Here is an 18018-nt window from a genome sequence, read left to right as displayed (position 1 = left end):
TGGAATAAAGAAAATCTTGCACAGCCTCGCATGGAGGGATGATAAACCTAGATAAGGCAAACTGGGCTGGCCGGTGTGTTGGGGGCATTCTTTTGTTTGATATTAACAGTGAACGTTGGCTTTGGTTTATAGAGTTAACTTCCACGCATGACAATAAGTGAGATACTGCCTGGGGACAATATTTCCCCATTCTGCTCTTAGATGTCTCACAAAGACGTAGATATAAGCACTGAATTGCCCCTCAGTTCTTCAGGCACAGAGATATATTACCTGTGCCACTGTGGCTATTAAGATGGATTGCAGGAGGAAGGCATAAAATAAGATTTTGACAGCGAGGGAGACAATGAGATGAAAAAGAAAGTTTGATTCTCACCATTACATGTAGATTACCTTCTAAACCCTAAAGTATGGCTGAGTGTGAGAATACAAATTGGATAGCATGACAAATACTTTGGAGCCACTTGTAGAGGAGCACTGCATTCCTCCACCTGGGCTCCATGTTTTTGCAGGACTCCTGTCTTGTGGGCCAGAGTGAGGAACAGGAGAAGCATCACTCTGGGACCAAACATGGTCACAGCTCATTGTCTCAGTAGGGCAGACACCTCACAGAATCACACAACTGTAGGGGTTGGAAGGGACCTCCAGAGATCATTGAGTCCAACCCCCTGCCAAAGCAGCTCCCAGCCCAGGTTGTACAGGTAGGAGTCCAGGTGGGTCTTGAACGTCTCCAGAGAAGGAGACTCACTGCTCTGAAGGGCACATTCTGAGGATATTGAGGACTTCAGATGCTAAGCACTGAAGCAGACTGAAGCCCTTTAAGGCTCTTAAGAACTAGCAGTTACAGTTCTAAAATTATAAAACGTTGGCTTCCCATCAGAGAGACTGTGTAAGAGCAGTTAAATCCACAGCATAAGCTCTCCCTCCATATTACATAAGAGCAAGGAACTCTCCAGAAAACTCTAAATGTGACAAAGGGTGCTGGCATCGCTCCTTCACATGTCTGCCTGAGCGGTACTGATGATGGTCTGCATTACATATTAAACGTGAGTTGAAGCAGCTAAATGAAATCATATTATCAACTAAGTTGAAAAAGGCCTTCAAGGTCCAAGCAGCAGCCTGACCTATCAAGTCATAGAATCATGGATTTATAGAATGGCTGAGGTTAGAAGGTACCTCAGAGATCATCCAGTCTCACCCCCTGCCATAGGCTGGGTGCCCCCCACAGGCTCAGGCTGCCCAGGGCCCATCCATGGTCCTGCTGTGGCTTAGTCTTGTGCACTCCTGGAACCACAGCAGCCCCCAAAACATCTCCTCCAGCTCATGTCTGCAAAGGTTCAGTGTCCAGACCTCAGCAACTCGAGGGAGGGATCATTGGAGAAACAAAGTGGGCATGTGAAAGCCCCACAGGAGAGGACAACCCACCCCATCAAGGTGTGGAGGTGTGAGCAGTGAGTTCAGGCAGTTACCAGGAAAACCATACGTGTTCTAAATGTACTGGAATATGTAGCAGCTGTTGGAAAAAAACCTGAAAAGTTCCAGTAGAAATAATAATAATAATAAAAAAAAAACATTAGCAAGATGCATCCAGCAGAAACTTGTGGGTGAATCCCTGCCAGCCAGTAAACCACCACGCAAACTTTACAGACTGGTCATCTTCCTTTACAAAAGTATGAAGGAGAGAGCTGCAGAAGTTTGGGCAGCAAATGGTTTTCCTGCACGGTGCCCTGCGAGTGCACTGCTAACGTGTCACCTTCCAGAACACACAGGAAAATGGAGAAAAATGGATTTTTATCAGTGTCCTAGTTATGGATTAAGGTGAAGCCAGACAACATGAAAAGCAGTTTCACAGCTGTTTCAGTTTCTTTGTAAATAAAGCTAGCATTATGTAAAAACAGCTGTGAAAGTGATTCTGTTGAGTTGCCGGGCACAAATATCATGTAACATATCCTTTAATTATTCTGCAATTTAGGAGATGTCGCTAACAAATAACACATGGCAGCGGGATACTTACAGCTCCTGCAGCTTGCTGGGTAGCTCCATGGAGGGAGAATTGTGGCACGGTGGAACAACCACATCTGGGCTTTGGTATGTCGTGCTTTGCAGTCTTGGAGGCATCCCTCCCTCACTGCCATGCCTGTTTTGTGTTTGCTTCCAGAAGAGATGTCAGAGAAATATAGAATCTAACCACGGAAAGCTTGGGTTGGAAGGGACCTCAAAGTCCAACTGGTTCCAACCTCCTGCTGTGGGGGTATACCCATGAAATAACCAAACCCACACAGTGTGCTTGGCAGGGAAACCAGTTCCTTGGTTTCCTCATCCCTGGAGGTAGTTCAAGCATTGCAGCAGGATGCCCTGGGGAGGGGTGGGGTCTCCATCCCTGGGGGTGTTTAAGCAATGAGTGGATGTGGCACTAGGGGCTGTGGTTTATTGTTGGGACTTGGAAGGTCAGGTTGATGGTTGGACTTGGTGATGTAGAAGATCCTTTCCATTCAGATGGTTCTACAGTTCCATTAATCCCTTGCTCATGCACCTTCTCTCTCATCGTGTAGGACAGACACATCCCACAGTGAGTAAGTGACACAAGGGGCTCCAAGAATCACACAGATCAGCAGTATTCATCCTGTTTTCAAAGAACAGCTCTACAGTACTTTTGCCCTTGACCATGAAGGGTCATGAGATCTATGAGCTTTATTTACATCTGTGTCATTTTGATGCTAAAAGTTTGGAAGTGACTGCAATCATTATCTATCCTGACAAAAAAGGAAAACACAAGGCCCTGGAGAAAACATCAATGGGAAATTGTAAATAAAATTATGAGAATTCAGTGTGGAATATGTCATATTGAATGTCTGGGAACTGGCTGGATTTGCTCATCTCTTCAGCTCCTGTGGGTTAAGAGGTCTCATCTGTATTTGACTGACTGCAAAGCAGGGATACTTGGTCAGAGTTATGGTAATAGCTATCTGCAAATTGCAGTTCTATTTTCCTCTGGAATATAGGTTACACCATTGTGAAACTCTACTTCTGACAGGAACAAATCTCCAGGAATTAAGTAATCATTGATTTACTCTTCAAGACTTTAAGTGATAGTAGGGGATACACAAGCAAGAGTTGATGTTGCCACTAGTTTGGAGCAAAAAAAAAAAAACATTAAAAAAAGAAGCAGCTACGTGACACTGAGCTGCTCAGCCACTGGATCTGTGGTGAATCACATTATACATTCTAGGCTGTGAACCTCAATCTTTCATCTTCCAACATCTAAACACTCAACGTTTTTCCAATCCAACTATTTTTATAGCTATTTTCATCTGGGATTTCTAAAGCATCGTGTCACTGGTCTAAACCTGCTCCCATCACCCATAGGATGGCTGGGAGTAGAGAGCAGATGGAGCACTTTGTGGTTCTGTTGTTTCCCCTGAGCTGTCTCATCACCCAGAAGCAGCACTCTGCTCCCAGCCCGATTGCACGCCGGCCCTGAGCAGTGAGAACGGGTTTTGGAGAGATGGGGAACAACTGACAGATCTAGGCTGGGAATAAGCCCTCTTTTATCTACAAAAACTTAAATAAAAATGATTGGAAAATGTTTTTCTTGCTTTCCCAGAGGAGATGATTAGGTAAGCTGAAAGAGAAGGCTGCTATACCAAGTGAATTGTTGGACTTTTTCCTGAAACTCCTCGGCCTCAAATGAAAAACTGCTTTAGACAGCGGGAGGTCTTTGCCTATTTTTTAAACCATTTTGATTAGTAGTAGCAACTATATTTGCATAATTTTCACATCCAAAATATCCCAACTGGGTCTAATTACCCACTGTGTTAGACAACAGACGTGCAGCACAGGCAGCCTCTGAACGAGGAGATTCACGACCCAGTGCTGGGCCACAGCAAATAGCACTTGACAGGCCAAAGTGTTCCTTCTTCCTTTTTTTTTCCATGTACTAAGACATACTGCCTCTTTCAGGCACCAGGAGAACAAGGAAACACTATGCAGAGGCCCAGGGCTAGAAACCAAAGCCAAGGCTCCGCACTCCTGAGCAGACTTCATGTCTTATGTTAGGCAAGTCAGCATCTCCCTGCCTTCATTACCTACGTGAGGTGGCAAATGTCCCTCCTTTTCTGGACAGGGTTTGGAAGAGGGCACGGAGAACTGCAAAGCATTGCATTAAGAAATTCCTGTAAGTATTTAAGAGTAGAATAACACTGACAGTCTTTTATCATCAGCATGTGCTAAAATGCAAGCCCCTAGGACTGCGTGAACTGGGCATTCAGTAATTCATTTCCCAATCAAAGCAGTAAAGTTTTTGGTTTCCAGTGCCAACACTCAGTACTCTGAAGGTCAAATATGTTTCTCCAGTGAGTTGGCCAACTTTGCTGTCCCTGATAACACCGCTGTCCATAACTGCATTCTCCTGCCCTGCTGTCAGGTGCTCTGTGTGACTTCACTGCCTTCAACCATAAAACCAGAGATGCTGCTCACATCCAGTTCTCCACCATAAGCTGAACTACCAGGACTAAAATGCAGGCAATAAAACCTCCAGCTACTGGGAGGCTGTAATGTGCACTAATTCCAACAGCTTCTAGTGGCCAGTAATAAAGATGGAGCAGATGGGGCTTTTTATCAGATATATCACAAATCCAGTGCTCTGAGCCATCAGTCCCTCAGGATGAAGCCCTCATACCATTGATACCACCTCCACCACAACCTCTTCAGCATCCCCCTCCTTCCCCTGTAGTACAGACTGCAGGTGCTGGCCCAACGCCACGCATCCAAGAGAAATGCACGAAAAGGAAGAGTAGTTATGGTGTCCAGGACATAAGTGGCATTTCAGAGAATCTTCAACATGGAAAATAAGAGGTGGGGAGAGCTGACAAGGTCAGACGTGTTGGTCTGCTGAGTTTATCTGCAGTTATCTGGGTCCAGACTATGAAAGATGCTTTTCTGTGTTGGATTTGGACATTTCCATCAGCCACAAAGGCAGTGGAAAAAAAGTGGCAGCAGCAGCATCCTTCTGCTGAGAGATTCAGAGCACAGTACTACCCAGGTAGTCAAATATTAGCAGCAAGATGCTAGGCAGCTTCAGGATGATTAGCCTCAGACTTCTGCTGTTTCTCCAGAAACTTACTCTGAGGTCAGACAATTAATAAAGGCAATGCAGAGGGCAAACACCGAGCAGGAGGTGGGCTGACATGGAAGAGCTCTGGGTGTGCACCAAGAACCACTAATCACACTAAGCAGCAAAAATACTCTGTGCCCAGTTAGCAGAAGGGTATCTAGAGACTAAATCTATTATTTGCAGTCCTAGCCAGACTCCTACACATAGTTTGGTTGGGACCCATCTAATTATAGGACTGTGGAAAAGTACTGCCAGCAATACCAGACTGTAAAGTATTTTACTTTAAATGCATTCATTCTTGGTGGGACAGTAGCAGGCTCTGGAATAGCATGTTTATATCCAACAAGATGATAACCGTGTAATAAGATGGGGAGATGATGTGCATGGCCGAGGGCTGTCTGGGCAGTAACTTGGGAGAGCAGCATAAAGAGAGCACTCAGCAGAATGTAATGACAGCACTGGAGCTGCATGGTGAAACGCTGCCACCAAAATGTAATTGTCTCTGTTAAGGAGCAGCCTGGAGGCCTCCTTCCTGCTACGAGGATCTGCTATGGGGTCTGCCACCTGCCTGCCTCGGGTGGGGGTGATGCTTTGGGACCAGAGGCAGAAATGGAGCAGCATGGCCTATGTGGACACAACCCTGGAAGTGAGAGTAGCCATGAAATCATCAGCCCTCAGCTCAGTGCTAGGATTTGCTGGTGGGTGTCCCCAGGAGCTCGCTTCTCTTCTTCAAACCTTGTTGAGCTTCTGACGCTGACGGATAACTTAATTAAAGTGCATAGCGTTAATAAAGGCTTAGGAGGGGGGAAATGGAGCGGCACACCCCAAGCAGAGAGACACAGACAAGATGGGGAAAAAAGAGCAGAAAGAGGCAAAACACAGGCTTCATTAACTCGGTGTTCAGATTCCTTTTCAGCCTGCCTTAGTAAAGAGAAAGAGGGCATGTCTTGGGCTGCACAATGCATCAGAAGCAGGGCATGGGGATTTTCCTGAAACCAGTGTCCTCACACCCACTGAGCTGGAGCTTCTAGCTGTGGAGGTGCAAACTGGAAATGTTTGAGGCCTCCCTGGTTCCATATTTTTCTGCATTGGGATTTCCCTGCGGCTGCTGCTCAGAGGGATGGCTCAGGGAGCCACAGAGAGGAACAGTCCTCCAACCTTCTCAACTTCAGAGATATGAAATGGAAAATAAGTGTAAAGGAGATTCAGATTCATTGGAGATTCGTTCTCAAATGGCCTTATGAGATGTTTGCTCCTGGACTGCCTGGGGAGGTGGTGAAGCCACCAACCCTGGAGGTATTCAAGGAACGTTCAGACGTTGTGTTGAGGAACATGGTTTAGTGAGAACTATTGGTGATAGATAGATGGATGGTTAGACTGGATGATAGTGGAGGTCTTTTCCAACTTTGGGGATTCTAAGATTTCATAGTGGAAACGGGGCACCTCTGCAGTGCAGCTCTAGTAACACTAACCCCACCAAACATGCTGTTATTTCATAGAGGAAAAAATCAGGGACCTTAAAACAACATTTTGTCCTTCTTATTAATTTTCTGCAGAAAGCAGAAGAGGACCTTCCAAAAGCCATTGAATGCAATAAGTTACAGTTCTGCTTCAACAGGTTGAAGACAGCTAATGCAAAGTGAAAATTAATTGCCCTGCAAGTCAGCTGTTTTAAATGAGGGCAGAAGCAGTTGGGTGTGCCTAGTCACTCCCACATTAGGCACTGCTGCTGCATTAGGTGAGGGGTCAGTTCAACTGAGGTCTCCCTAAGACAAGAGGGAGAATCTGCATCCTCATGGTAAGAGAGCCTCAGTTATGTGCATGCCAGCTGCAGCTGGACCGTGTGCTGGCCATGAATCATGGCTTTGAGCTCGGAAGGAAAGCCAGCTCCTAGCGGTGCAATTCAGGAAGCAGACGATGGATCTGTTGGGACAAGCCTCTCCTCTTCCTCAGCTAGGAAAAATAAGAGCCAGAGAGCAGTTTTGTACACTGCACACAAGCACCAACATGTGGGTGCAATGCTTGGGTGCTTAGGACATATTTAAAAGGAAAAGAACCTACAGAATGGTCCGAAGATGCTAGAGCTAGAGCTGGGCTCCCAGGCAATATGCAAGCTGGATGATACATAGGCAGAGTGAGCATGAAGTTGCAATCACTGATTTATTAACTGAAACTGGATGAAAACATTCTAGCCTAACACCAAACAAAAAAAAGCCTGCTCAAACAAAAGCTTTGCTCATTCTGCTTCCATAACTGACAAGGTATCATTTGCTTTCCAGAGCTTCTCTTTGCTTTCTTTGGCATTTGTAAAGGAAAGCCAACTACCTTGAAATTGCAATTAATTTGTAGCTAGTCATATTATCTTGAGATTGCTTCTCTGTTGCTATAATTTGCTTCCTGTCTTTGTGAAGGAGTTGACATGACCACACTGTGCTGTTTTTATTTGCCTGTAAGTAATAGCAACTGCTCCCATGCTCCTCGTGGGAAAGCAGCTGCATGAGGTTGGTTGAGTTGAGCCCTGCAAGCCCAGGCATTCATCGGAAGTATTATTCATGTGTAGCAGTCACTGAGTTATGTGTGCTAATTGAGTGATAGCTGGTGAGCTAGGACAGGGAAGGGCAGCCCAAGGAAGAGCCTGGAGCCACACTTTGGCCAAGGCAATGGCAGGAATCACAGAAATAGGCAGATTGGAAAATACCCTTAAGATTACCAAGTTCACCCATCAACCTAAACCTACCATGTCCACTAAAGCATGTCATTCACCACACTGGGGAATGACAAACTGCAAAGCACTGGGGAAAAAGAAATACATGGAAAAAATATGTCATGATAACCAGGAAGAACAGCATTCTGTTCGGGTAGCTGTGGGGTTTGCCTCCAGTTTGGTCATTTGTTAATAGGCTTTTATATCAGTGCACAAAAAAAATGATTTATTTGTATCAGTGGCTTCCCCCAGAAAAAAAAAAAAAAACCAATGGGACTTCAGGGGGACTGGGGAAACCCTGATGGAGTGTGCAGAGTTAGAGCTCATCCTGAGCCTGAGTAATCTGTATATATATGGAAAAAGGTCATGTTGAGGGAGAATTTCCTTGGGGAAGAAAAGATGGTTTACAAATAGTGGAACTAAGTACTCCTTGCAAACCACTGGAGGTGATGCAAGCCAGCTGGAGCTGGATGAATCTGAGCAAAAAAGCAGAACTTTCTGTGCAGACCCAAGAGCCCACAACCTCTTCTTGGCATCCAGCCCCCCCAGCTCAGAAATAAACAGCCGGAGGCTTTTAGCCATCCGTCTGCATTGAAGGCTGCAGTTAAGGAAAGGCTTCATTTCAAAGCCCTCAGCCTTGTGCTGGGGTGAGCTTTATGTAAGGTCAATAATTTTAATCATATTTGAAATAAATTTGATTTAGAAGAGTAGAGCTTCGAGTTAGGGAGAGCATCAGACAGTAGGATAAGATTCAGCCTAATGCACTGGTTCTTATTTCCTTTATTTGTCGAGGCAAGAGTGGGTCCAGGAGTTTAATGCTTAATGAAATGTCATCAGGCAGCATCAAACAGATTAACTTCCTAGGCTAATGAACAAGCCTGGAATACTCCTTCAGCTGCTTCTCCCACAAATTTGGATACAAAGTGTGCTGCTGGAACAGAAACACAGAAACATGTCCCCATCGCCTTGCTATGAGAGCACAGCACGGCTGGATCCGAAGGTGGGAAGGTAACACCGTGCAGGTTAACTCAGCACTGGGGGATTTCCCAGACATAACTGCCTTTGAAGTCCTCTTTAGAGCAGTCCCCTGGAAGCCAGCCAGCCAGCCACAGCAGACACCACAACCAGATGTCGTCCAAGGACGTCTGGGGTGCCCAGCAGAGGAAACAATAAAGGAGATCGGTATAAAACAGGTGGTGGAGCGGGGCCAGCAGCGAGAGCATTCCTCAATCCACACGCAAAAATAGAAGCAGAGAAGGAGACAGGGAGCTGGGAGCCACTGAGCCAGTGCATGAGTCGGTGTGTGCTGATACGTGCCCTGAGCACAGCACTCAAACATGAATGTTATCTGATGACACTTCTTAGTGCAGTAGCCAAGCTTTTCTGAGTACATCAATACTTCAGATATTAAAAATGCAAGGCACGGGTTTTGGCATGTGGAATGAGATGAGTCATTGTTGCGGAGTGACTTTCAAGATATGTGGATGCTAAATGGACGATGTTTGATTATAACTCTTCTGCTGAAGTATTTATGGGTATAATTAGACCTTTCAGAAATCAAAGGTGATGAAGTTACAATAAATGAAATTTTCATTGAAGTGAGGCGTAAAGAAAATCACGACTGAGGCACAGGGAGAGTCATGGGAAGAAAAGACCCCTGGGGAGGTTCCTCCTGTCCTGGGGATAGATACAGCTGAGCTGCAGAGCTCCACTCCTGACAAAATCTGCTGTTGGTGTGATGCTATGCAGCAGAACATATATCACAGCCATTTACGAGCTGTACTTCCCAAGTAACAGCACCAGGGGTTGTCCCGTGTCTCACTGGGAGGAGGGATGGCACCATGGCTGATCACTGCTCCTGCTGCTTCCACATGTGACATAACCATTTCACCATACCCACTGCATCTCCTGTGCTGAAGCTGATACGCTGAGGAACGCAGCATTAAAGCAATCCCTGCCCACTGCTTGCTCACCCTCTGTGTTTGTTTTGTCCAGGACTAAGGCTGTGTCAGACACTTACTCACGCAGTTGGTGGTAGAAAATCCTGGTCACATCCAAATCTGGGCATATGCTGCTGCAGCTGTTGTGACCTGGTTGCAAGACGCCCGTAGATGGATTTATCGCGCAGCACTTCAGAGGTGGCCTCATCTGAAAAATTGCCAAATCCACCTTAAGGAAGTTGTCATCTGATATAGACCATCAGCCAGAATAGCTCCATCAGAAAAATAAATTAAAAATCCCTTATTGTAATACAAGCTGGATAGATGCAAGAGTTCCAGCACTGCAGGGATCCCACTAGATCACAACAGTAGTGCAGCAGGGACCTGTGCAGGGCAGCGAAGCACAGATGCCACCAGGCTTGGACATTGCCATCCTGGCCCCACTGAGAACTCTGCTTTCTGCTCTACTGAAAGACGCAAGCTGCATCAAGCAGCAGACACCTGTGTTCCCTGTGCCAGTTGCAGTAATTGTCCGTTGAACTTATATTCCCCGAGCAATTACCCTCCCGTTGGGGTTTCCTCCCTGTGTGTATGTAGAAGTGTATAGAAGTGACTGAGAAGCATTAATCTGAGCAAATGGTGCAGAGGCAGCAAGCCATGCATCAGGAGGTTGGACACAAAAAGCAGGCTCCAAAAGTAGCCAGGAATGAGGGTCCATCAGCTTGAGAATCCAATAAGGACATAAGGTGTTTTATTTCAGACCCCACTTAGGTCCAGGAAAGCTGCATTGTCTAAGAAATACATCTCCTAAAATGCATGTTTGGGAAGTTAACATCGAAGGAAAACATGTTTGCACAGTGTTTCTTCACCTGAAAAATCTGAGCTGGACTCTGACCACGCAGCTTGGAATAGCTGCAACATGTGCACAAATTCAGCCCACAGATAAGAGGCAGAAAGACTTTTCTCCTCGCAAACCCCTCTGCTGGTTTGCAGCAGAAAGAAATGCTCCAATGTTCTGGGATGTGCCTTTGCTAACAGCTGTGGGAATCACTGCCTGGCAGCAGTGACACAGAATGCAGCTGGTGGGTACAAAACTATGGGCCTGTGGTGGTGCACTGCCGCCTTAACACTAATTGTCTGCCTGGAGTTTGGTAATTAGGAGATGAGAAGGGACCATCATCTGTTAATAGGCTTCATTCTTTCTCCGTGCCTGATCTCCCCTTGTGGCTGCGGGATTCCCATCCACAAGCTGGACTGAAATGCTGAGGGCTGCAAGTGAGACCACCAGCACCACTCTGGGTCCAGGCATGCAAGGTCCCACAGGGCTGAGTTACTGAGCAGAGGACAGCACACAATGGAAAACCAGCGATGGGCACATGTAAGGGGATACAAGCAAGACATGAGTCATGCTGTTGTGACCAAAAAAAAAACAAACAACAAACAAACAAACATCCTGCTTATAGGTTCATTAGGTTGGAAAGGACTTACAAGATCATCTAGTCCAACCATCCTCCTATCATCATCCCTACCCACTGAACTACTACTTAGATGTCTAAATATGAAAAGCTTTCTTGGAAGTGCCCAAAGAAGGGACACTTTAAGTCTGTACGAAGACAATAAGGTGTTCTCCAAGGCCTGGGTGATATGAGAAAGGACGGAAAGGGAAGAGGTGGGATGTGGTGATGGACTGAGGAGGAAAAGTTCTGAGGGTCCCCAGGTGTGGGGAGAGCACTGAGCTGGGGCACATGGCTGGCTTTCCTGCTCTTGGGCAACCTCAGGGAGCTCCCATGTAATGTTTTTGCATGCTTTTTCTCCCAGATTTCAGCTTTGCTGAGAGAAAGGAGACCTGCAGAGAAATGCTGGCACAGCCACATGGGCATGTTTGGCCCAGACTTCACGAGGAAAGGAAAGCTGCACAGCATGGGAATGCAGGACCCAGACACCACTGTGGTTCTCAGCCCTTTTTTTTTGTTTTAATTTATTTGATTTTGGCTTAGCATGTGACCACCCACGGGCCTGCAGAATACCACAGGCAGAGGACTAGATTAAAGCAAAATGTTCCTGCTCTGATTCCTATCATATGAATGGCAAATTGGTGACTTCCTGAATGGAAAAAAAAAAGTGTCCCCTTCTGTCTCAGAGCTGAGGGAGCATTGCAGGGGCTCACAGCATCTCACACTCCCCAGCTCCCCATGTGGTATCCAGGCAAGCATCTGTGCTGAGGATGGGCAGGAACATACAAAGACTGGAGAAGCCTGGCTGGGTTCCTTAGCTCCCAGAAGAGAAAAAGGCACCAGGACAAAGGGACCCAGATCTCCTCCCAGGATGAAGGAGAAAGCTTCTCACCCAGAAGCTGGACATCCCTGCAGCTCACAGCTGCATCAGAGCTGGGCACTAGAGCTGAGAAAGCCCCATTGCAGAGCCCAGTTCACCTCTGCAAATCCCTTCTCTTCGTGGTCCTGCAAAATCACGGCTTTGGATTAAGTCCCTTTGTAGCAAGAGGCAGCTCTGCTTGGGGAAGGCACTCCATGCCCACCTGATTGATGTTGCCATCATCAGTTACAAAGGCAGCAGCTGCCCAGGAACACCTGCCCGATATGGTTTACATCTTACTCTCATTTTTGTGCCCTCAAAGGTTAACTTCAGCACTGGAAACTAAAGCTGGAGTTCATTGGCTCCGAGCCCACACCGCGTGCAGACATCGATCCCTTTCTCACACATTCCTCCTGCTGCCCTTAACCTTGTTGGGAAGGAGCAAGAGAGAGAGGCAGGTATCAGCAAGGCCACGGCCCTGTGCTCATGCTCCAGCTGCCTTGCACTTATTGCAGTCTAGACAATACAAACTGTCCCCAGGATACAGCTCTGCTCCATGTGCACACACAGCATGGATTTCTTAATCCTTTTCAACTTATAGTGGTCTGCTTTTGACCATCTACGAAACGATTACTCAAGGGCACAGTGCTTAGATGCCAGAGGAGAAATCCCATTCCTGGGGACAGACACAGGGCTGTCAGGAACTCAGTGATGGCTCAGAGCTCATCAGCTATTGAGCATTAATTGCTGTGGGCCCCCTCAGAAGAACTGACCAAAGAGAGTTACAGCCAAAATTCAGAGTCTTTTGGGAGTGCTCCTGAAGAGAAAAAATGGTACTGGAGTTAGGTGACTGTCTACTGAACATATCTGCTCCCATCTCATTCACATCATCTTCTTGGGGCTCAAATTAAGGATGCTTCTCACTCCCACCCCCTCCAACGAGGCATCACCCAGCTTCCAGAATGAGATCCATGCAGCACCTCAAAGGAATACATTCCTCCAGCACCCACCCGTGCTGATGGAGCAGGAGGGTCTCTGCAGGATCACCCTACTGCTATTACAGCCATTCAAAAGGAGGAGCACTCAGTAGCAGCAGGAAGGGAAGCTTTCCTGTGCCTTGTCTCTCCCTAAGCATTTAAATCTGCTGAATGTTGAGGAAACTTCTACAGCTTCTTGGTGAAACCAATAGCTCCTTTAATACCCTCCTAATTGCCAAGCATCACAGCTCATGTTGATAAGGCTTTGGCTGTACCACCATCAACTCAGCAGTGCCAGAGAGAACGTATATCACTGCCAGTCAGTCCTAACTGGACAGTCCACTTGAGATTTGATTCTCCTGACAAGCCATGCTCCATCAGTACCCATCTACTGCAGGGCAGCTGTAGCAACCTCCTGGAGACAAATACAGCAGATGGGAGAAAAGAGATTTTCAGTCCTTGCCTTAGCTTGTCTACCCCATGCATTGGGAACATGGGAGTTCCCACCCCAGCCCCACGGCTGTAGGACCAGCCAAGGAGCTGGACAGGTTTCAGTGTGGATTACCCCTTTACACACTGTTCTGCCTGTTATTTCAAGTGGAGTTTACAACGCAGCCAGCTTTTCCCAGCCCTCACTTCACATCCATTCCGAATGAGCATATTACATTGAGGATTAGGTCTCCATGTGTCAGACCCCAGGGAAGGACTGGGAGTTCATCCAAGGTCCAGGCCCTTGTTTAGTTTGCACATTGTGCAAAGGGTCAATGCTCCTGCAGGTCTTTATACATAGCCTAAATCATGGAAAATTAATAGGATTTCATACAGTAATGTGTAGGAGTTGCTTTCTACTCTTATTTATTTGGACTAGAGCCGATAACAGCTCGGGGATTTTCCAGACAGCACAGTCCCTGCTCAGATTTCTGCAAACAAGCCCATGCCGACAGACAGACAGCACCAAGGAGGGAAACAACGGGGCAGGATTCGTTAGGGTCACCTCTTATCTGTGCCACAGAGCCTGCGGGATGAATACAGACTGCCCCAAGTACGAAAACAAAAGCATCTGAACTCGCATTTGAAAGAAAAACAAAGCAGTGCTGTAAGCAGGGCTGCCTTGACCCGTGAGCTCTGAGACTGCACAGTGTCTGGGTGGGACCAGGAACCCCCTCCAGCTCCTCACAGACAAAGCAGTATCTCAGGAGCAGACTCCAAGCCCCCGACCAAGACACGGTGTGGTGAGGTTTCCTTGAGGGTCCTTCTAGATCTATTTGATTGATATTGCTGACACCACATTTTTCTTGTCTGTTTTGCCGAGGAGAAAAGATGACATATAAAGCTCAGTTCTTGCCACACAAACATAGGAACCCCAGCTTGCTACATCTCTCACTCTGGACCAAGTCACCACAGGGATGCCCACAGGAAATATTCTCTAAATTAGGAAAATGCCTCAAGTTCTGTCACAAACTCCACCTTGTCTTACTTCAGTTCTCTGGGAAAGAAAGCCTTTTTTGCTTCCCCCCCCCATCCTGTTACTCACATCCATATCACTCTAACACCAACAGCTACAAACTACTGAGTACTGATCATACTAGAGGTAGAAGAACCAGTTTCTGCAGTTCTTTCTACCCAAAATAGGCCCCGAGTGCACAGCATAAGCTATACTTGGGCATAGCATCCAGAGACAAGACAAACCTGGGTCACATTTTTGTACTGGTAAAGACCAAAAGCAAGCCCTCAGGAGTCATGAACTCCAAAAGCAGTAAGCTCTTAGTGTAAAGCTGAACTTCTGGCTCCATCTGCTGCCAGAAAGGTGGAAGGAAAAAAAAAAAGAGAATACAAGCGAGCACCAGCCACTAAAAAGAAACTTTAACTAAGACAGATACTTCTGATTAACTAATCACCAACAACTGCTGTTGAAAGCAACAAGACAGAGTCTGCTTTATCATCAAAACTTCTAACAGGTTTAAGACGTGCAGATCTTCACCAGGTCATAACCAATGCGTATTTGAGTCCTCTTAAGGAAGTAATTTTGGTAATTTTTAACTTTCAAGAAATACTGTTTGACGACAAATTCACGTTTTCACAGTTGAACAGAATCCCAGATGAAGGACAGTGCCATAAGCACGGTTCACAGGAGTGCCAGCAGGAAAGAGCAAACCAGAAGGGAAACTTGCATTGTGTTTTCTGGTCTCCCCACTGCTCACTTTGTTGCCCTTACCTTTCACTGTTGCATGTGGTGCCTTTATATCTCATCTTATGTTTGTCCACAAACAAAGAATTATTTTCCCTGCTGATATATATATAGCATGGTTTCATGCCAAGACAAACGTGTGCACTATTTGGCAAAGAGCAGAGGCATATAGTGTAATCTGGCATTATTTCTGCAAACATAGCTTCCAGTGATGTCAATGGGTGCCTTGGGTACACAAGGAATTCTGGTTTGGCTCTTGGGTGCTTAGATCACCTCCCTGTGTTTGCATAGCCCTCAATGCAGAGTCCCTACTCATTTAGAAAAGCATTTCATACACCAGACCTGACACAAAGAAATGTCAGAAGCTACTTCACAAACTCCACGCAGGCAGTATAACAGAGACAGATTAAGCCTTTACAGCTAAATGCTTACAGCAGTGTTTAGTACATGCATACCTTTAGAAAACTTTATTGCCACACAGCTCTTGTTATGGAAACAGAAGTGATTTGGAGAGGCAGTTTGTGTTAAACATACAGATCTCTTTCAAATCTCACTTTAAATATAAATTCCAACTCACAGCAGCAAAAAGCATCACTAAACATGCCATTTCCATGCTCTCAAGGTAAGAAGAGTACTTGGGAAGTACTGTGAGGGCACTGGGGATGCACAGAAAGGGCATTCTCAGTGCATGCTTTTCTCACTTTTTCACTTCCTATGAAGTTATGATGCAAAAAGCAAACTCAGATATTTTACAAAGTGTTTTACATGTTTGCTTTGCACATTTCACATTATATGTATACACACACACACATCACACTAATTCAGTTTGGCATCCTTCATATTAAACTTTGGTAGGACCAGCATTTGGCAGAGCTATGGTACAATTGAGCAACATGCAGAACAAGCACAAAGCCAAAAGCACAGAACTCCTGGCACTGAGCAGTTAAAGGCACTTCAGTTCTCCGTGGGTTTTTCTGAGGGCAATAAAAGCCCTGAAGAAAATTTCTAACACTAATTAAAATCTCAGACAACAAAACCAGAGGCTGATTTACAAGCACATCAGTTACATGAGCAGCTCTGAGTTCCAGAGGTTGAAGCCATGTCACTGAAACCTGGCCAAATCAGTTTGTGCTTGCTAGGAAACAGAGTAAAAGCACTTCACATGATAAAGTAAGCCCTTCCCCTGCCCTCTCCTCCTCAAAACACACGCTACATATCAAAGGCAGACGATCTAACAGCCTATAATCTCACCTCTTTACATGCTAGGAGAGGAGCTTAAACATTTCCTGTGGCCATTCCAGCTCTTCCTGTTATCTCACTGATGGTCTCTGAGGTGGTGTTTATTGTTATTGAAGCAGAAACTGGCTAGGGGCAGGGTCAGTGTGGGGAAAGAGAAGTCCTGGGTTCCTGTCTCTACTCCCAAAACAATATATGCAATTCTGCTCTTGTTCTGACATCAAACACACACAAGGCTGGCACACCAAAGCACGTATCTGGGCTCCAAACAACACCTACTGGCACTGCAGACTTCCCCATCCTCAACCCTGCTCCCAAATTTCTCAGCTGCTTGGGCAGGTACTGCACACCTTCCTTCTTCACACAGTAATCGTGGCACTGGGAACAATGCAAAAGAGCTTTAAGGTCAAAATGGAAGATTCCACAATTGCCTAGTCATGAGTAATTGCAGTTTAGGATGGCAGTTTTTGACATGTCCTCAGAAAGGCTTTCACATACCTTGACTTTCATAAAGCTTGGCAAGGAAATGGGACTCAGGAAGCAACCACGGGATGAATTAAATGCCCAGAATTCAGTCAATGACAGTCCGCTGTAGAAATAGAATGATTCTCAAGTTCCAAGCAGGCTTGGCCTAGTTAATCTGCGACTGGAATGTGGACTGGACAAGATTAGAGATCAAATTATTACCAAAAGGCAGAGAAACCTTCTCAGTAATACAAGATGAAAGACTATAAGCCAGACCACAAAATTTTACATGCAGGTTATTATTACTTACTACAGAAATAAAAAAAAATAAAATAAAAGAGGCAAAAAAACAGCTTCAAAGATGTTCTGCAAAACAATTTGCACAAGAGGAAACATGAGAGCACAGGCTGAGAAATTAAAATACTATGCCACTGCAAGAAAAAACAAACCACAATACTTGGGTGTAAACTGCAAGAGAGCAAATAAGCCACACAAACTAGCTCAGCATCAGTGAGGGCAACAGCTGGAGCAGTGAATCACAGAAGGAGGGAAGCAGGAACAGTCAAGGCCTCTAGAAACTGCTCTCTCTCAAAAGGAACAGAATTTTGACTAGAGAAAGAGAAATGGGTAAAACAGAAATGGTAGCAATCTTTACGTATGTAAAAGACTGTCGTGCACAAGGAAAGTAACTTCTCCATGCATCTGGTGGATGGTATGAACAGGCTGCAAGAGAGATGTGTGGACAACATGGTAGGGGATTTGCTGATGACAAGGTCAGGGAAGCTCTGTGGAGTCTTCTGCCCCAGAGCCCCTTCAGGCAGTTTTATGCCAATAGTGACATAACTGTAACTGGAGCAGGACCTGATGTCTTTGGTTCTTATCAGCATTGTTACTCTACTGAATGATACTCCAATGATAAACATGTGACTAAATTTAACCCTTATGTTTGGCAAAAGCACCATTTTGCTTTAACAGTCACTAATCAGGGTTTAGCCTCAACTAAAACCCACTCAGTTAGATAATAAATACAAAAACAAAAAACAACAACAAAAAAAACCCCTACCCAACCTAATGCAAGAATAGCA

The sequence above is a fragment of the Cyrtonyx montezumae genome, unplaced genomic scaffold (genome assembly GCF_038088225.1).
Source record: "Cyrtonyx montezumae isolate F1298 unplaced genomic scaffold, pur_monq_1.0 scaffold_4, whole genome shotgun sequence".
NCBI lineage: Eukaryota > Metazoa > Chordata > Aves > Galliformes > Odontophoridae > Cyrtonyx > Cyrtonyx montezumae.
Note: the sequence above shows the minus strand (reverse complement) of the source record.